At 42.1% G+C, this 20,290-nt stretch overlaps 14 non-coding genes across 14 annotated transcripts; all 14 read left to right on the top strand.

Moving 5' to 3' along the window:
* Positions 1-719: 719 nt before the first annotated feature.
* trnae-cuc (transfer RNA glutamic acid (anticodon CUC)) lies at positions 720-791 on the top strand. The gene has a single exon. It is a non-coding gene; the product is annotated as a tRNA-Glu (tRNA).
* Positions 792-1,122: 331 nt separating this feature from the next.
* trnae-cuc (transfer RNA glutamic acid (anticodon CUC)) lies at positions 1,123-1,194 on the top strand. Its single transcript has one exon. It is a non-coding gene; the product is annotated as a tRNA-Glu (tRNA).
* A 962-nt stretch (positions 1,195-2,156) lies between these two features.
* trnae-cuc (transfer RNA glutamic acid (anticodon CUC)) lies at positions 2,157-2,228 on the top strand. The gene has a single exon. It is a non-coding gene; the product is annotated as a tRNA-Glu (tRNA).
* Positions 2,229-2,559: 331 nt separating this feature from the next.
* On the top strand, positions 2,560-2,631 carry trnae-uuc (transfer RNA glutamic acid (anticodon UUC)). The gene has a single exon. It is a non-coding gene; the product is annotated as a tRNA-Glu (tRNA).
* A 559-nt stretch (positions 2,632-3,190) lies between these two features.
* trnae-cuc (transfer RNA glutamic acid (anticodon CUC)) lies at positions 3,191-3,262 on the top strand. The gene has a single exon. It is a non-coding gene; the product is annotated as a tRNA-Glu (tRNA).
* A 331-nt stretch (positions 3,263-3,593) lies between these two features.
* On the top strand, positions 3,594-3,665 carry trnae-uuc (transfer RNA glutamic acid (anticodon UUC)). The gene has a single exon. It is a non-coding gene; the product is annotated as a tRNA-Glu (tRNA).
* A 559-nt stretch (positions 3,666-4,224) lies between these two features.
* trnae-cuc (transfer RNA glutamic acid (anticodon CUC)) lies at positions 4,225-4,296 on the top strand. The gene has a single exon. It is a non-coding gene; the product is annotated as a tRNA-Glu (tRNA).
* Positions 4,297-4,627: 331 nt separating this feature from the next.
* On the top strand, positions 4,628-4,699 carry trnae-uuc (transfer RNA glutamic acid (anticodon UUC)). The gene has a single exon. It is a non-coding gene; the product is annotated as a tRNA-Glu (tRNA).
* Positions 4,700-5,258: 559 nt separating this feature from the next.
* trnae-cuc (transfer RNA glutamic acid (anticodon CUC)) lies at positions 5,259-5,330 on the top strand. The gene has a single exon. It is a non-coding gene; the product is annotated as a tRNA-Glu (tRNA).
* A 331-nt stretch (positions 5,331-5,661) lies between these two features.
* trnae-uuc (transfer RNA glutamic acid (anticodon UUC)) lies at positions 5,662-5,733 on the top strand. The gene has a single exon. It is a non-coding gene; the product is annotated as a tRNA-Glu (tRNA).
* A 559-nt stretch (positions 5,734-6,292) lies between these two features.
* Positions 6,293-6,364, top strand: trnae-cuc (transfer RNA glutamic acid (anticodon CUC)). The gene has a single exon. It is a non-coding gene; the product is annotated as a tRNA-Glu (tRNA).
* Positions 6,365-6,695: 331 nt separating this feature from the next.
* On the top strand, positions 6,696-6,767 carry trnae-uuc (transfer RNA glutamic acid (anticodon UUC)). Its single transcript has one exon. It is a non-coding gene; the product is annotated as a tRNA-Glu (tRNA).
* A 559-nt stretch (positions 6,768-7,326) lies between these two features.
* Positions 7,327-7,398, top strand: trnae-cuc (transfer RNA glutamic acid (anticodon CUC)). The gene has a single exon. It is a non-coding gene; the product is annotated as a tRNA-Glu (tRNA).
* A 332-nt stretch (positions 7,399-7,730) lies between these two features.
* trnae-uuc (transfer RNA glutamic acid (anticodon UUC)) lies at positions 7,731-7,802 on the top strand. Its single transcript has one exon. It is a non-coding gene; the product is annotated as a tRNA-Glu (tRNA).
* The last annotated feature ends 12,488 nt before the right edge of the window (positions 7,803-20,290 follow it).

Raw genomic sequence — 20,290 nt, 5'->3', positions numbered from 1 at the left:
ATTTTATTGACTGGAACTGCAAAAGAAGTTGTGTGTTTTGTCAGACAAATTGATAACTTCTGTGTTCTCCTACTTCACACCGACGGGCTCCCTAATGGTCTAGTGGCTAGGATTCAGTGCTTTCACTGCTGCGGCCCGGGTTCGATTCGCGGTTAGGGATTATGTATTTAATGCTGGGAAGTACCAATAGTACCAATCTCTGCCTTGGTGTCCTAGCTCTATATTGGTCCACATTGTCATCTGACCTAGTCAGCATGAAATGGAGTATCTCCATGTTCAAAAACAGTTGTGTTTACCTGAAAGTAAAGTTGTGAGTCCAAAACAGAGAGCCAAGCTAAGCCCTAGTCATTTGTGATTGGCTCAGAGTTTGGAGCGTACCTTGGGCTATAGCTGAAGAAGTAAAGTAGTCCAAAAAACCCTATAGTGCTTACACTCAAGCAGGATTTCAAACAAGTGGGAACAACTTTAACCTCATTGCTGGAAAAACGCTTGCATGGGTTCACTTTACAGGCACATGTTTTAAGCCTTTTTTAGCTTCAGCTGATGCAGTGATGTGCACAAGTGTTGCAAACACAAAGAAAAACAACAAAGCAAATGTCATTCAAATTTTGCTGGACGTTCCTCAAGTCTGAAGTACTTGACCAGAGTTGCTGAAAAATGGTTCATGTTTACAGGAAGACTTGATTCACTGGTGTGTCCACCAGCTGTCTTCCACTGGCTCCCTGATGGTCTAGTGGCTAGGATTCGGTGCTCTCACCGCCGCGGCCCGGGTTCGATTCCCGGTCAGGGAATGTGCTTTTAAAGCAGTGATGGTGGTGTTGGCATGCATAAAACAAAATCAAAAACACTCCGCTGAAAAAAGGAAAGTACTTCTAAACCCGAGCTACATTAAGTACCATTTGATTTGGACTTGCTCAGGATTAGAATCTGACAGGTTTTCTGCTTAAAGGGTTACACTAAGGACAGTGACAATTACATGGGGAACCACAGCAAATGATATGATAATACAGTCTTGCAGAATTTGCCTGGGTTTGATTTTATTGACTGGAACTGCAAAAGAAGTTGTGTGTTTTGTCAGACAAATTGATAACTTCTGTGTTCTCCTACTTCACACCAACGGGCTCCCTAATGGTCTAGTGGCTAGGATTCGGTGCTCTCACCGCCGCGGCCCGGGTTCGATTCCCGGTCAGGGAATGTGCTTTTAAAGCAGTGATGGTGGTGTTGGCATGCATAAAACAAAATCAAAAACACTCCGCTGAAAAAAGGAAAGTACTTCTAAACACGAGCTACGTTAAGTACCATTTGATTTGGACTTGCTCAGGATTAGAATCTGACAGGTTTTCTGCTTAAAGGGTTACACTAAGGACAGTGACAATTACATGGGGAACCACAGCAAATGATATGATAATACAGTCTTGCAGAATTTGCCTGGGTTTGATTTTATTGACTGGAACTGCAAAAGAAGTTGTGTGTTTTGTCAGACAAATTGATAACTTCTGTGTTCTCCTACTTCACACCGACGGGCTCCCTAATGGTCTAGTGGCTAGGATTCAGTGCTTTCACTGCTGCGGCCCGGGTTCGATTCGCGGTTAGGGATTATGTATTTAATGCTGGGAAGTACCAATAGTACCAATCTCTGCCTTGGTGTCCCAGCTCTATATTGGTCCACATTGTCATCTGACCTAGTCAGCATGAAATGGAGTATCTCCATGTTCAAAAACAGTTGTGTTTACCTGAAAGTAAAGTTGTGAGTCCAAAACAGAGAGCCAAGCTAAGCCCTAGTCATTTGTGATTGGCTCAGAGTTTGGAGCGTACCTTGGGCTATAGCTGAAGAAGTAAAGTAGTCCAAAAAACCCTATAGTGCTTACACTCAAGCAGGATTTCAAACAAGTGGGAACAACTTTAACCTCATTGCTGGAAAAACGCTTGCATGGGTTCACTTTACAGGCACATGTTTTAAGCCTTTTTTAGCTTCAGCTGATGCAGTGATGTGCACAAGTGTTGCAAACACAAAGAAAAACAACAAAGCAAATGTCATTCAAATTTTGCTGGACGTTCCTCAAGTCTGAAGTACTTGACCAGAGTTGCTGAAAAATGGTTCATGTTTACAGGAAGACTTGATTCACTGGTGTGTCCACCAGCTGTCTTCCACTGGCTCCCTGATGGTCTAGTGGCTAGGATTCGGCGCTCTCACCGCCGCGGCCCAGGTTCGATTCCCGGTCAGGGAATGTGCTTTTAAAGCAGTGATGGTGGTGTTGGCATGCATAAAACAAAATCAAAAACACTCCGCTGAAAAAAGGAAAGTACTTCTAAACCCGAGCTACATTAAGTACCATTTGATTTGGACTTGCTCAGGATTAGAATCTGACAGGTTTTCTGCTTAAAGGGTTACACTAAGGACAGTGACAATTACATGGGGAACCACAGCAAATGATATGATAATACAGTCTTGCAGAATTTGCCTGGGTTTGATTTTATTGACTGGAACTGCAAAAGAAGTTGTGTGTTTTGTCAGACAAATTGATAACTTCTGTGTTCTCCTACTTCACACCAACGGGCTCCCTAATGGTCTAGTGGCTAGGATTCAGCGCTTTCACCGCTGCGGCCCGGGTTCGATTCCCGGTTAGGGAATATGTATTTAATGCTGGGAAGTACCAATAGTACCAATCTCTGCCTTGGTGTCCCAGCTCTATATTGGTCCACATTGTCATCTGACCTAGTCAGCCTGAAATGGAGTATGTCCATGTACAAAAACAGTTGTGTTTACCTGAAAGTAGAGTTATGAGTCCAAAACAGAGAGCCAAGCGAAGCCCTAGTCATTTGTGATTGGCTCAGAGTTTGGAGCGTACCTTGGGCTATAGCTGAAGAAGTAAAGTAGTCCAAAAAACCCTATAGTGCTTACACTCAAGCAGGATTTCAAACAAGTGGGAACAACTTTAACCTCATTGCTGGAAAAACGCTTGCATGGGTTCACTTTACAGGCACATGTTTTAAGCCTTTTTTAGCTTCAGCTGATGCAGTGATGTGCACAAGTGTTGCAAACACAAAGAAAAACAACAAAGCAAATGTCATTCAAATTTTGCTGGACGTTCCTCAAGTCTGAAGTACTTGACCAGAGTTGCTGAAAAATGGTTCATGTTTACAGGAAGACTTGATTCACTGGTGTGTCCACCAGCTGTCTTCCACTGGCTCCCTGATGGTCTAGTGGCTAGGATTCGGCGCTCTCACCGCCGCGGCCCGGGTTCGATTCCCGGTCAGGGAATGTGCTTTTAAAGCAGTGATGGTGGTGTTGGCATGCATAAAACAAAATCAAAAACACTCCGCTGAAAAAAGGAAAGTACTTCTAAACCCGAGCTACATTAAGTACCATTTGATTTGGACTTGCTCAGGATTAGAATCTGACAGGTTTTCTGCTTAAAGGGTTACACTAAGGACAGTGACAATTACATGGGGAACCACAGCAAATGATATGATAATACAGTCTTGCAGAATTTGCCTGGGTTTGATTTTATTGACTGGAACTGCAAAAGAAGTTGTGTGTTTTGTCAGACAAATTGATAACTTCTGTGTTCTCCTACTTCACACCAACGGGCTCCCTAATGGTCTAGTGGCTAGGATTCAGCGCTTTCACCGCTGCGGCCCGGGTTCGATTCCCGGTTAGGGAATATGTATTTAATGCTGGGAAGTACCAATAGTACCAATCTCTGCCTTGGTGTCCCAGCTCTATATTGGTCCACATTGTCATCTGACCTAGTCAGCCTGAAATGGAGTATGTCCATGTACAAAAACAGTTGTGTTTACCTGAAAGTAGAGTTATGAGTCCAAAACAGAGAGCCAAGCGAAGTCCTAGTCATTTGTGATTGGCTCAGAGTTTGGAGCGTACCTTGGGCTATAGCTGAAGAAGTAAAGTAGTCCAAAAAACCCTATAGTGCTTACACTCAAGCAGGATTTCAAACAAGTCGGAACAACTTTAACCTCATTGCTGGAAAAACGCTTGCATGGGTTCACTTTACAGGCACATGTTTTAAGCCTTTTTTAGCTTCAGCTGATGCAGTGATGTGCACAAGTGTTGCAAACACAAAGAAAAACAACAAAGCAAATGTCATTCAAATTTTGCTGGACGTTCCTCAAGTCTGAAGTACTTGACCAGAGTTGCTGAAAAATGGTTCATGTTTACAGGAAGACTTGATTCACTGGTGTGTCCACCAGCTGTCTTCCACTGGCTCCCTGATGGTCTAGTGGCTAGGATTCGGCGCTCTCACCGCCGCGGCCCGGGTTCGATTCCCGGTCAGGGAATGTGCTTTTAAAGCAGTGATGGTGGTGTTGGCATGCATAAAACAAAATCAAAAACACTCCGCTGAAAAAAGGAAAGTACTTCTAAACCCAAGCTACGTTAAGTACCATTTGATTTGGACTTGCTCAGGATTAGAATCTGACAGGTTTTCTGCTTAAAGGGTTACACTAAGGACAGTGACAATTACATGGGGAACCACAGCAAATGATATGATAATACAGTCTTGCAGAATTTGCCTGGGTTTGATTTTATTGACTGGAACTGCAAAAGAAGTTGTGTGTTTTGTCAGACAAATTGATAACTTCTGTGTTCTCCTACTTCACACCGACGGGCTCCCTAATGGTCTAGTGGCTAGGATTCAGCGCTTTCACTGCTGCGGCCCGGGTTCGATTCCCGGTTAGGGATTATGTATTTAATGCTGGGAAGTACCAATAGTACCAATCTCTGCCTTGGTGTCCCAGCTCTATATTGGTCCACATTGTCATCTGACCTAGTCAGCATGAAATGGAGTATCTCCATGTTCAAAAACAGTTGTGTTTACCTGAAAGTAAAGTTGTGAGTCCAAAACAGAGAGCCAAGCTAAGCCCTAGTCATTTGTGATTGGCTCAGAGTTTGGAGCTTACCTTGGGCTATAGCTGAAGAAGTAAAGTAGTCCAAAAAACCCTATAGTGCTTACACTCAAGCAGGATTTCAAACAAGTGGGAACAACTTTAACCTCATTGCTGGAAAAACGCTTGCATGGGTTCACTTTACAGGCACATGTTTTAAGCCTTTTTTAGCTTCAGCTGATGCAGTGATGTGCACAAGTGTTGCAAACACAAAGAAAAACAACAAAGCAAATGTCATTCAAATTTTGCTGGACGTTCCTCAAGTCTGAAGTACTTGACCAGAGTTGCTGAAAAATGGTCCATGTTTACAGGAAGACTTGATTCACTGGTGTGTCCACCAGCTGTCTTCCACTGGCTCCCTGATGGTCTAGTGGCTAGGATTCGGCGCTCTCACCGCCGCGGCCCGGGTTTGATTCCCGGTCAGGGAATGTGCTTTTAAAGCAGTGATGGTGGTGTTGGCATGCATAAAACAAAATCAAAAACACTCCGCTGAAAAAAGGAAAGTACTTCTAAACCCGAGCTACGTTAAGTACCATTTGATTTGGACTTGCTCAGGATTAGAATCTGACAGGTTTTCTGCTTAAAGGGTTACACTAAGGACAGTGACAATTACATGGGGAACCACAGCAAATGATATGATAATACAGTCTTGCAGAATTTGCCTGGGTTTGATTTTATTGACTGGAACTGCAAAAGAAGTTGTGTGTTTTGTCAGACAAATTGATAACTTCTGTGTTCTCCTACTTCAAACCAACGGGCTCCCTAATGGTCTAGTGGCTAGGATTCAGCGCTTTCACCGCTGCGGCCCAGGTTCGATTCCCGGTTAGGGAATATGTATTTAATGCTGGGAAGTACCAATAGTACAAATCTCTGCCTTGGTGTCCCAGCTCTATATTGGTCCACATTGTCATCTGACCTAGTCAGCCTGAAATGGAGTATGTCCATGTACAAAAACAGTTGTGTTTACCTGAAAGTAAAGTTATGAGTCCAAAACAGAGAGCCAAGCGAAGCCCTAGTCATTTGTGATTGGCTCAGAGTTTGGAGCTTACCTTGGGCTATAGCTGAAGAAGTAAAGTAGTCCAAAAAACCCTATAGTGCTTACACTCAAGCAGGATTTCAAACAAGTGGGAACAACTTTAACCTCATTGCTGGAAAAACGCTTGCATGGGTTCACTTTACAGGCACATGTTTTAAGCCTTTTTTAGCTTCAGCTGATGCAGTGATGTGCACAAGTGTTGCAAACACAAAGAAAAACAACAAAGCAAATGTCATTCAAATTTTGCTGGACGTTCCTCAAGTCTGAAGTACTTGACCAGAGTTGCTGAAAAATGGTTCATGTTTACAGGAAGACTTGATTCACTGGTGTGTCCACCAGCTGTCTTCCACTGGCTCCCTGATGGTCTAGTGGCTAGGATTCGGCGCTCTCACCGCCACGGCCGGGGTTCGATTCCCGGTCAGGGAATGTGCTTTTAAAGCAGTGATGGTGGTGTTGGCATGCATAAAACAAAATCAAAAACACTCCGCTGAAAAAAGGAAAGTACTTCTAAACCCGAGCTACGTTAAGTACCATTTGATTTGGACTTGCTCAGGATTAGAATCTGACAGGTTTTCTGCTTAAAGGGTTACACTAAGGACAGTGACAATTACATGGGGAACCACAGCAAATGATATGATAATACAGTCTTGCAGAATTTTCCTGGGTTTGATTTTATTGACTGGAACTGCAAAAGAAGTTGTGTGTTTTGTCAGACAAATTGATAACTTCTGTGTTCTCCTACTTCACACCGACGGGCTCCCTAATGGTCTAGTGGCTAGGATTCAGCGCTTTCACCGCTGCGGCCTGGGTTCGTTTCCCGGTTAGGGAATATGTATTTAATGCTGGGAAGTACCAATAGTACCAATCTCTGCCTTGGTGTCCCAGCTCTATATTGGTCCACATTGTCATCTGACCTAGTCAGCCTGAAATGGAGTATGTCCATGTACAAAAACAGTTGTGTTTACCTGAAAGTAGAGTTATGAGTCCAAAACAGAGAGCCAAGCTAAGCCCTAGTCATTTGTGATTGGCTCAGAGTTTGGAGCGTACCTTGGGCTATAGCTGAAGAAGTAAAGTAGTCCAAAAAACCCTATAGTGCTTACACTCAAGCAGGATTTCAAACAAGTGGGAACAACTTTAACCTCATTGCTGGAAAAACGCTTGCATGGGTTCACTTTACAGGCACATGTTTTAAGCCTTTTTTAGCTTCAGCTGATGCAGTGATGTGCACAAGTGTTGCAAACACAAAGAAAAACAACAAAGCAAATGTCATTCAAATTTTTCTGGACGTTCCTCAAGTCTGAAGTACTTGATCAGAGTTGCTGAAAAATGGTTCATGTTTACAGGAAGACTTGATTCACTGGTGTGTCCACCAGCTATCTTCCACTGGCTCCCTGATGGTCTAGTGGCTAGGATTCGGCGCTCTCACTGCCGCGGCCCGGGATCGATTCCCGGTCAGGGAATGTGCTTTTAAAGCAGTGATGGTGGTGTTGGCATGCATAAAACAAAATCAAAAACACTCCGCTGAAAAAAGGAAAGTACTTCTAATCCCGAGCTACGTTAAGTACCATTTGATTTGGACTTGCTCAGGATTAGAATCTGACAGGTTTTCTGCTTAAATGGGTTACACTAAGGACAGTGACAATTACATGGGGAACCACAGCAAATGATATTATAATACAGTCTTGCAGAATTTGCCTGGGTTTGATTTTATTGACTGGAACTGCAAAAGAAGTTGTGTGTTTTGTCAGACAAATTGATAACTTCTGTGTTCTCCTACTTCACACCGACGGGCTCCCTAATGGTCTAGTGGCTAGGATTCAGCGCTTTCACCGCTGCGGCCCGGGTTCGATTCCCGGTTAGGGAATATGTATTTAATGCTGGGAAGTACCAATAGTACCAATCTCTGCCTTGGTGTCCCAGCTCTATATTGGTCCACATTGTCATCTGACCTAGTCAGCCTGAAATGGAGTATGTCCATGTACAAAAACAGTTGTGTTTACCTGAAAGTAAAGTTATGAGTCCAAAACAGAGAGCCAAGCTAAGCCCTAGTCATTTGTGATTGGCTCAGAGTTTGGAGCGTACCTTGGGCTATAGCTGAAGAAGTAAAGTAGTCCAAAAAACCCTATAGTGCTTACACTCAAGCAGGATTTCAAACAAGTGGGAACAACTTTAACCTCATTGCTGGAAAAACGCTTGCATGGGTTCACTTTACAGGCACATGTTTTAAGCCTTTTTTAGCTTCAGCTGATGCAGTGATGTGCACAAGTGTTGCAAACACAAAAAAAAACAACAAAGCAAATGTCATTCAAATTTTGCTGGACGTTCCTCAAGTCTGAAGTACTTGATCAGAGTTGCTGAAAAATGGTTCATGTTTACAGGAAGACTTGATTCACTGGTGTGTCCACCAGCTGTCTTCCACTGGCTCCCTGATGGTCTAGTGGCTAGGATTCGGCGCTCTCACTGCCGTGGCCCAGGTTCGATTCCCAGGAAGTGATGTTTCCTACAGTAAGTGCAATATCTTCAGCAGAAAAATAAAACAATCAACCCGAGCCTGAAGATTCTTAGAGCATCCTAAGGCCCTTGGGTTCCCTATGATTTCTCACCACATGCTATCAAACATCACAAGTACACCTAAACCGTAACCAACATTTTCACAAGCTTTAAGGACTTGCGAGGACCATCTTAATTGTATGTCTTTCTTGTTGTAATTAACAGTCATGCATCATCTGCAGTAGAAAGGAGGAATAATCAGAGGAAAGGACAATGATGTGTTGACTCACTGAACTCACTTTCAGGTTGGAAAATAAGGATTGCGATTAAGAGGATATATTGTTATTTCATGATTAAAACAACATTTTTCACAGCGGTAGCATTCCACTCCAAAATTTAGCAGCATAAGTGAAAATACAATATACTGTATTGCCTCCCTATTATCAAGATTGAGATAGAAAATGTCACGAACGGTTGGAAAACAAGGGAGTTGGACCCAAGTGCAGAATAACCAAAAATATTTCATTAACAAAAAGGCCAAAGGCAACAAAAACTTACTTTCAAAAGTTTAACAAAAAACACAGGGATCAAAAACAGGGTGCCACCAGTACACTGACATATCATACGCACCGACAAACACACACAATGAACTGACACAAAACGGAAGAAACACTGAGACTAAGTAGACAAGGGGTAATCAGACACAGGTGAAGACAATCAGGGCAATCAAGGCAGGGAGAAACACAAGACCAGAAACACTGAGGACAATACAAAATAAATCATGAAACACTAAAGACACACAGAACTCAAGAGTCTATCGAAACATACTAGAACACAGAGATACACGAGGATAATAAATGACAAAATAAAACAGAAAACACTGAAGACAAAACTAGGAAACCATGAACACGAGGAAACATTAACACATCCATGATTGACATTTTTTGCTTAGTCACAGCGCCACCTGTTGACAACAGGAACTTCCTGCTTCTCAATTAGCATTAGCCATTGCTACACGGTAGCTCATTTTCCCCTCAAAATTGGTGTGGACCATGCTAACACCTTGGCCATACAACACTTTCAAACTCAAATGCCTACGTCCAACGCTGTCGCCATACGGACGCGTCACTCGCCATCAAACAGGAAGTAGTTTTTTCACATAACATAGTCGTACTGTCCTCAAACTTCATACATATGATCCTGGTAGTAAAGTCAAACATCTTATACCATTTAAATGTGTGGGCGTGGCTTATTGGCTCAGTGGCGCCCCCTACAATATTTCAAACCTTCAGCCCCCGCAGCACGTTGAACCTACAATTCTGAATTTTACTATGCATTTCCAACATGATAAAACCTACAAAAAAGCCTCTTCAACCCACACCCAAAACTCTACAGGAAGTCCACAAATCACATCGCCATCAAACAGGAAGTGGCTGTAACTCTTATATACTTTCTCGGATCTGCTTAAAATTTCACATGTATGATCAGGGTTGGCCTCTGAACACATTGACATAACAATAGTCAACTTCAACCATAGCGCCCCCTACTGCAAAGAATAAGTACTACATCCTATATACAATGCTCAATTTCCTCCAAATTTCATAGCTATCATGACAGTGCCAGCCTAAACTGCTCTACGTCAAAATTTAATATGATCTTCATTACGTTGCCTATTTCAACATGCCAGTACTACGACTACACAAATCGAACTGCACAGCCTGCTGCTTAGCCACGTTCCGCTGCTGCTGCACTCTTGCGGTCGCGACACACCCCAACATGCACAGAGGTGCGAGGGCCCTTCATCACCGCTTGCGGTTTTAATTATTTTTATTCTTTTTCATCCGCCACTTTGCGGCCACTTTTGAGGGCCTGAACGTACCCGAAAACTCACCAAACTTTCCACGGTCATCAGGTCTCGCGAAAAATTAGATATTTTGGTGGTTTCGTAAAAATAATTCGCAAAATGGCTCAGTGGCGCCCCCTTGAAATTTTCAAAATGGCCTCCCCTTAAAGGGTTTTTTCCTGGTTGGTACGCATATTAAGCGTGTCGGGACGGACTAAAAATCCTCTTGCAGCATTTAAAAAAACCCGACAGGAAGTCCACAAATTGAAGTTGAATTTCACGATAATGGCCCAAAATCGCCGATTTCAGCCTTCCTATTTGAACGCACTTACCCGAGGGCGCTCATCCGATCAGCGCAAACTCAGTGTCAGTGTGTTCTAGACAGGCTCAGCATATCTCGTTGTGCTCTGCACGTTATTTCGTCAAAGGGCGTGGCCGTGGCATGCGTTTTAAGTTTTTTGAGCGTTTTGGCAAGTTGCCAAAAAAGTAAATGCTTATATCTCTGCCATCTAGTGTTCAATCATATTAAAATTTCTCATGCATGATACGGGGCCTGCCCTGAACACATCCATGATTGATATTTTTTGCTTAGTCACAGCACCATCAAACAGGAAGTAGTTTTCCCAGGTATGATTAGGGTTGGCCTCTGAACACATTGACATAACAATATTCAACTTTAACCATAGCGCCCCCTAATGCAAGGACTAAGTACTTTCTCCCATATACAATGTCAGATTTGCTCCAAATTTCACATGTATAATCAGGGTTGGCCTCTGAACACAGTCACATAGCAATAATAAATTTTAACCATAGTGCCCCCTACTGCAAAGATTACGTACTACCTCCCATATACAAATTTGCTCCAAATTTCACAGGTATAATCAGGGTTGGCCTCTGAACACAGTCACATAGCAATAATAAATTTTAACCATAGTGCCCCCTAGTGCAAAGAATAAGTACTACCTTATTCGTTTTTATTGTTCCGCCACTTTGCGGCCACTTTTGAGGGCCTGAACGTGACCGAAAAATCACCAAACTTTAAACAGTCATCAAGTCTCACGAAAAATTTGATATTTTGGTGGTTTCGTAAAATGTTATTGTTAAATGGCTCAGTGGCGCCCCCTTGAAATTTTCAAAATGGCCTCCCCATAAAGGGTTTTTTCACATACACTCACAAAAATTGGTACGCATATTAAGCTTGTCGGAACGGACTAAAAATCCTCTTGCAGCCTTTCACAAAACCCGACAGGAAGTCCAGAAATTAAAGTTCAATTTCACGATTTTTCCCAAAATCGCTCAAAATCGCAGATTTCAGCCTTCCTATTTTAACGCACTTGTCCGAGGGCGCTCATCCGATTGTCGCAAACTCAGTGTCAGTGTGTTCTAGACAGGCTCAACATATCTCGTTGTGTGCTGCATGTTATTTCGTCAAAGGGCGTGACCATGGCGTGCGTTTGAACCTTTTTGAGCGTTTTGGCAAGTTGCCAAAAAAGTAAATGTTTATATCTCAGCTATGCAGTGGTCAATCATATTAAAATTTCTCATGCATGATACGGGGCCTGCCCTGAACACATCCATAATTGACATTTTTTGATTAGTCACAGCGCCACCTGTTGACAACAGGAAGTTACTGCTTCTCAATTAGCATTAGCCATTGGTACACAGTAGCTAATTTTCCCCTCAAAATTGGTGTGGACCATGCTAACAACTTGGCCATACAACACTTTCAAGCTCAAACACCTACATCCAACGCTGTCCCCATACGGACGCGTAGCTCGCCATCAAACAGGAAGTCGTTTTTTCACGGGCTTAACATAGTCGTACTGTCCCCAAACTTCATACATATGATCCTGGTAGTAAAGTCAAACATCTTATACCATTTAAGTGAGTGGGCGTGGCTTATTGGCTCAGTGGCGCCCCCTACAATATTTCAAACCTTCAGCCCCCGCAGCACGTTGAACCTACAATTCTGAATTTTACTATGCATTTCCAACATGATAAAACCTACAAAAAAGCCTCTTCAACCCACACCCAAAACTCTACAGGAAGTCCACAAATCACATCGCCATCAAACAGGAAGTGGCTGTAACGCTTATATACTTTGTCTGATCTTCTTGAAATTACATAGGTATGATCAGGGTTGGCCTCTGAACACATTGACATAACAATATTCAACTTTAAACATAGCGCCACCTAATGCAAAGACTAAGTACTTTCTCCCATATACAGTGTCAGATTTGCTCCAAATTTCACATGTATAATCAGGGTTGGCCTCTGAACGCAGTCACATAGCAATAATAAATTTTAACCATAGCGCCCCCTACTGCAAAGATTACGTACTACCTCCCATATACAAATTTGCTCCAAATTTCACAGTTATAATCAGGGTTGGCCTCTGAACACAGTCACATAGCAATAACACATTTTAACCATAGTGCCCCCTAGTGCAAGGACTAAGTACTAATTTGTAGTGTGTGCATGTTTGAGATAAGAGTACATCTTTACAAGTTATTCATTATGTGCATGAAGAAGTCTCATTTTAAAGTCAGTCTAAATGGCCCAAGGCAGATTGGACAGCTCGCAGTGAGCTCTGATAGAACTGTACATAAGCCTTTGTACATAAAATATCACAAGGAGTTTGTATTGAGCTGCTTTATATGTCAAATTAACAACAAATTGTGAAAAGTTGGGACGCTGTGTTAAATGTAAACGAAAACAGAACATGAGGATTTCCAAAATCCACTGCCAGGGAGCTCTTAATAGCAGGGAATCATGGGACTCCCCCACCACTCACCCGCCCACCCATGAAAATGAAATCTGCATTGAAAGTACTAAAGACAAACGAGCAAAACAGAGCTGAAGAAGAGAATATGTTTAACTACGATTTGTCAGAGTATAATTAACATGACATTTTTATCACAGCAGCACATACAGCAACAGTACGTTGTGTTTTAATACCTCATGCAGAGTGATACGATCGTAGACACACTGAGGTGTTTCAGAGGTGTTAAACCCAAACACAGAAATCAAACTCCTCTCAGGCAAAGCAGCATGACTAGTTGTTACCCTGGAGCTTGCTGATTGTTATTTTAGAACCTCTAGAAGAATTTCTGACAGAGCGGAACAGCTGCACTAATCCACTTCGCCTCTAAAGACTTGCAGCGCACCTCCGATGCTCATCCTTTTTCTTACAGAGGAGTCTTTTCATAGAAACTGCACTTTCGTTTTTTTTACTACTCTAAACATTAAGTCGCTATTTGCTCACGAGGAAACCCTGGTCATTTATAGTTCCAATACACAGAGTATATATTTACAAGTACTGTAGGTGACTTTTGTCAACCAAAACGATCAAAATGTCTTCTGCTCGTCAAAAACCGGAGCCGGCAAGAGGAGGCCGCAGCAAAACATCGTACTGTCCTGAATCGGCTGCTCAACAGGTTGTTGATTCTAGTGCTAACACTCTCAATACCGAACTTCTGAAATCCATGATGGACTCCCTTAAAGCTGATATCTTTGGAAAACTTGATTCTCTGTCATGCAGTCTCTGCTCCGAGATTACCTCCGTTCGTAAAGAACGTAAAGAGTCGATAGAACCACTGAAAAAAAAAGTCGAGTCATGCTAGAGCTCGAGCAAGCAGCTACTGACCATAGTGGCTGTATAACGGAGCTGGAGGCTACTGTTAGCAAGCTAACAGCTAAAGTTAGGCATCTGGATGATCGATGTGAGGACCTTGAGGGGAGATCCAGAAGAAACAATATCTGGCTTGTGGGTTTACCAGAGGGATCTGAGGGGCCCCGTGCTACTGAATTCATTGCCCAACTTCTAAAAGAACTACTTCACCTGGATGAAAAGCCGCTGCTGGATCGTGCCCATCGGACGCTGTGGGACAAGCCTAAAGAGGGAGATTCACCCCGACCATTTGTGGTGAGAGATTCTTCGCCGAGCTGGGGAACTCTCCCCTCTCCTTTATCCAGGCAAGAAGGTTTCCATCTTTGCTGATTACACTTCTACTGTCGCTAAAGAGGGCTGCCTTTGGAAATGTTAAGCGACTACTCCACTCATGCCCGGGCATCAAGTTTGGGCTGCTATTCCCGGCAACACTCAGAATCACACTGCCGAGCGGAGACACACTTCGGTTTGAGGACACAGCCACCGCAAACGACTATTTCAACAAGCACCTCAATAAAGTTGTCACCCCAGGTGATGTTTGAAGAGACATAGCTTACGAGAGTTTAAGCCGCTGGTTAACCGTGCCTTCATTCATTTGTTTAGATTGATTTGGACTACATTTCCCAGTAAGGCATTGCTACACAGCGCACTAAAGGGTGACTCGGTTAGCTGTCATTTACGGCTGTGTGTTCATGTTTGACTACATCACTTTTCTCCCTCAGGTAGCAGTGCGTTATAGTTTATACATAGCGATGGCTACAATGGAGCGTTTAGCACATCTTATAAGGGTTAACGCGTGTGTCTCGTTTGGGGAGACACTTCTGCCAGGGTGGTTGGGGGCAACAAGTTTACCACAAGGCAATGTTCTGTTTTGTGTTCTTTGGCGGTTTTGGTAAATGGACTTGAGCTTATATAGCCCTTTCCTAGTCTTCCGACTACTCAAAGCGCTTTTACCACCTGTCACACCCACCCACTCATACCCTTTCACACACTGATGGTAATGATCACTATGTAGTATCATCCATCAGAAGTAACTAATGATACACCGCCACTGAAGCAGCGGGAGCAATTCAGGGTTAAGTGTCTTGCCCAAGGACACATCGGATACGTTGCTCAGCTGGGGATGGAACCCTCGACCTTCTGGTTGAGAGGCGACGACTCTACCAACTGAGCCACAGCCGCATGTGGTGGGTCTGCTAGGTCTGCATGTGTGAAGTATATGCACTAAATACTGGTATCTTCACATAACTTTTTTTTTCCAGTCCTGGCTTCTCATGACATTGCCATAGCTTTGCCTAAATTATCACAGCAAGTAGGTGTGGGATAAAATTTTGCAGCTGGAACTGCAGGGGTTCAAATAATCTGCACCATCTTCAGTACCTGGGTTCCCAGATAATTTTTTTTTACAGGAGACTCATCTTAAAGTCTCTGATCATTCCAGACTAAAAGGTAGCTGGATTGGCCAGACTTATCATTCTTCATTTCCTGGTAAATCCAGAGCAGTAGCCATTATATTCCACAAATCTGTTCCCTTTGTTTGCTCTAATGTTATTGCGGACACAAATGGGAGATACGTAATTGTTAGTGGCAAAATTCACAAAACACAAATACTTTTTGTTAATCCTTATGGTCCCAATTGGGATGATGACGGCTTTTTTAAAACACTGTTCTCCATCCTACCAGACATATCCTCACATTTTCTTATTGTTGGAGGAGATTTCAATTGTTGACTTGATCCGAAAATGGATCGCTCCTCTACCCGAAAATGCACCTCCTCGAAGTCCGCTAAGTTGATTCAGTCTTGTAATGAACACTTTGCCATATCTGACCTCTGGCATTTTTTTAACCCTTCTGGTAGAGAGTATTCATTTTTCTCTAATGTGCATCATACCTTTACTCGTATTGATTATTTTCTCGTTGATAATAGAATCCTTCCATCTGTAAAATCTGTTTCATATAATGCAATAGTCATATCCGACCATGCCACAGTCACTATGGACACAAAACTTGAAGGATTTGATGACAACCGCTCTCCATGGCCTTTTAACAACCGCTTACTTTCAAACAAGGGCTTTGTGGATTTCATCTCAAAGCAAATAGACTTCTTTCTCAGCGTAAATAAGACCCCAGATGTGTCTGTATCTGTGTTATGGGAGACCCTGAAAGCTTATATTAGAGGTGAAATGATCTCCTATTGCGGTTTGGAGAGGAAAATTAAAAAATATAAGTTTAGTGAACTGACGAAGCGCATTTCACAATTAGATGCGATATATGCTGTCTCCCCCTCTCCATCTCTTTACAAAGAACGTCTTTCTCTGCAGACTGAGTTTGGTACACTGTTGAATTTTATAAGACGTTTCTCCATAAATTAGCCCCTATCTTGATTGATATGTTTAACAAATCATTTGAATCTCTTTCATTGCCCCAGACACTTACCCAAGCCTCAATCTCCCTTATATTGAAAAAGAATAAAGACCCTCTGTCCTGTGCTTCATACCACCCCATCAGTCTTCTAAACGTGTACTCTAAATTACTATCCAAACTTTTAGCCTTACGCCTTGACTCAATACTTCCATCCATAATTTCCCCTGATCAAACGGGTTTCATTAAAGATAGGCATTCCTATTTTAATTTAAGACGTTTGTTCAATACAATTTATAACCCACCTACATCTACTGTTTCAGAAGCTTTAATATCTTTGGAAGCCGAGAAGGCTTTCGATCGTGTGGAGTGGGGCTACCTTTTTTACACACTAGACATATTTGGTTTCGGTCAAAAGTTCATTTCCTGGGTTAAGCTTCTTTATTCTTCTCCCAAAGCCTCAGTTAGAATGAACGACACACGCTCTGAATATTTTCCTCTCCACAGGTCGACGAGACAGGGCTGTCCCCTGAGCCCCCTGCTATTTGCCGTAGTAATGGAGCCACTTGCGATTCGTTCTAACCCCCTCATCTCTGGGATATCCCGATGCGGCTTAGAACAGAGAGTCTCCCTTTACGCGGACGACCTTCTTCTATATATTTCCGACCTACCTATATCCATCCCTGCTGTACTTACCACACTCAAATCTTTTGGTTTTATATCAGATTATAAGATCAATCTTGGTAAAAGTGAGTTATTTCCTCTGTATGCAACCATACACAATTTGCCCCTACACAGTTTTCCATTTAAAATATCTCATCACTGCTTCACTTATCTTGGCATCTCTTTCAAGCCAATTTTGCCCCCTGTTTAGCACGTATGCAGAAAAATCTTGATCAATGGTCATTACTCCCACTGAATTTAGCTGCACGGATCAATTGTGTTAAAATGAATACTCTTCCAAAGTTTTCCTATTTATTTCAATGTATACCGATATTTATCACTCAAAAGTTTTTTTTAAGAAAATTGCTAGTTTAATTTTGGGATTTATTTGGAACAGGAAACCCCCCAGACTGCGTAAGGACTTCTTACAAAGACCTAAGTCTTCTGGAGGGATGGCCTTACCAAATTTTAGGTTCTATTACTGGGCTACAAACTTCAGAATTGTGCAACACTGGATAGAGATCTGATACGCTTCACCCCCACCCCTCTTGGTTGGCTATGGAGTCCCTCTCTTCGAAACCCATGTCACTGATATCTTTGATACACTCCCCAATCAACAGTCCATTCTCCCCCTATGTTAAAAATCTAATTGTCAAAACTACCGTAAGGATTTGGAACCAATTTAGGAGTAATTTTGGTCTGCATATTTTCTCAACCTATGCTCCTCTGGCTGCAAATCCTACGTTCCCTCCCTCCATATCTGATGGTGCTTTTGCAATTTAACGGTATTAAACGGTTTAGAGATTTATACATACATGATAATGTATTTGCATCTTTTCAACAACTCCAGGAGCTGTTTTCTATTCCCAATAGTCACTTTTTCAGATACCTACAAGCTTGTAGTTTTGCTTGCAATACGTATGCCCAATTTCCAAACCTGCCTGCCGATACAACCCTAGATACTTTCTTTATTCAAGTCCCAATCATGAGAAGAGGTATGATTTCACATATTTATAGTCAAATTCAAACCCTATCCTCAACCTCTTTGAATATTGTGAAGGCTCTCTGGGAGGAGGAACTGGGGGAGGGCATTTCAGACGAGCTCTGGGGGGATATTCTTAAACGGGTGCATACCTCATCTATCTGTGCCAGGCATGGCTTAATCCAATGTAATGTGGTTCACCGCACTCACTGGAGTAAGGTTAGACTCTCCAAGATCTATGACACAGTTTACCCGTCCTATGAGAAATGTCACCACCTGCAAACCATGTCCACATGTTCTGGTCCTGCACATCTTTGTATAATTATTGGACTGCAATTTTTAAAACTCTATTGGAGGTAACTGGGACATTTCTACAACCTAATGCTATGACTGCCTTGTTTGGCATCTCTCAGGTGCCCTTACCTCAATCGCAATCAGATATAAATCGCCTTTGTTACTTTATTGGCTCGACGCCTCATTCTAATGAGGTGGAAATCAACAACACCCCCTTCCGACACCCTCTGGGTAAAAGAGATTTTTAATAACGTAAAACTCAAAAGAATTCAATATACATTAAAAGGATCCTCTCGTAAATTCAGAGAGGTGTGGGGCCCCTTCCTTGTTTATGCAGAAAATTGCATTGTATTGATGTACGTCTTTATTTATTGTTTCTTCTTTTGTCTTCCCTCTTCTACTCTGCTTTAAGGACTGAGATTGTTATGCATACTAACAGCCGTGATCCATAGTATGACCAGACTGACCACCCTGTTCCAATGTTGTTTGTTTTTGTTTGTTGATGTAAACCTTGCAACACTGTCGCTCACAAGTACTGTGAACCTATTGCCTCTTTGTGTACAACAATTTAATAAACAAAACTGTTAAAAAAACAAAAAATAAACTGGTCAAAAGCCACGTCTGAACTTTCAGTGTGAGTTTTGATGTCTGTTGAAATGTTCTTAAATCCGTATGAGCTGCTTTTACTCTAAGTATTTATTATCCTGAACAATAATTAATAAAAGATGCTTTTGGGCAGCCCAGAGTATGACGCCATCAAATAGAATTACTTCTCTTAGCACCCCAAACAGCGTCTCTGAATATATCTTATATTTTTTTTATCAATTCAAGTCCCTTTTCTTTTTCAACCAACATTTATAATTATAATAATCATTATTATAGTTACTTATTATTATATTTACTTATTATCCAGAATATATATATATATATATATATATATATATATATTAATGTTTATTTGGACGCCCAGTACCGAAATGATAAGCTTTGTCCAGAGAATAACAATGTAAATGAAAATAAACTTAATTCCCCTCTGATTGTGTTAGAAAAACAACTGCTATAAATGCACAAGATACATTTCGTTTAAATTACCCTTTTTTAAATGTTGCGCTTCGACTTTATTTGGGGAAAATTAAGATTGTTTGGATAGTAAATAGTAAATGTACTTGAGCTTGTGTAGCGCTTTTCAAGTTATTAATTTATCCCTTCATACGCCGCCAATGAAGCAGCGGGAGCAACTTGGGGTAAATGTCTTGCTCAGGGACATATCAGACATCTGGCTGCAAGAGCTGGGGATCGAACCTTCCGGTTGAGAGACATCCGGCTCTACCACTGATCCACAGCTGCTGCTGCACTACTTGATCAATAAAACAGGTAAGTCAATTACACACTGTTTGACTCAGCCACCACTAAATGATTTCACATTGCAGGCAATGACCATGCTTCCAAATGAAATAATTTATTTAAATTCAAATCCAAGCTGACAGACAAGTCTTTGTCTACGTAAAGAAATATATAGCTTGAACTTTTTTTGTGACTGTTCAAAGAACTGCTATGAGACTGGGTAGCTCATTGATTGACTACACGGTGTGTTATGTGGAGTGTGACCTTTCCGAGTGCTCCCACTGATGGAATGAACGGTGCTGAAAGACCTACAATTCAGTAGCCCATCTCAGGAGAAATGTCAGTAATTAGAGCTTGGCGCCAGGAGAGGTTGCAGGCCGAATCACTCCGCAGACACAAAGACACGGACACAAATAGTGGAGAGTGAGGACGATGAGTGGAATGTGAGTAACAGGGGACATACCCTGCAGACAGAATCTCTCAAATCTCCTATCAAACTGACAAGATCATAGTAAGTAATTACATTCTGATTTGTGTGGACTGCATGTCCGATGTGTCCTTGGGCAAGACACTTAATCCCAAATTGCTCCCGCTGCTTCAGCATAGGCGTATGAATGTGTATAAATGGGATTAGTTTATACTGATGGAGCCTTTACACAGCAGCCTCTACCATCAGTGTGTGAAAGTGTAGGTGTGACCTGCGGT

The sequence above is a fragment of the Labrus mixtus genome, chromosome 3, assembly GCF_963584025.1.
Source record: "Labrus mixtus chromosome 3, fLabMix1.1, whole genome shotgun sequence".
NCBI lineage: Eukaryota > Metazoa > Chordata > Actinopteri > Labriformes > Labridae > Labrus > Labrus mixtus.
Note: the sequence above shows the minus strand (reverse complement) of the source record. Positions and strands in the feature narration are given on the sequence as shown.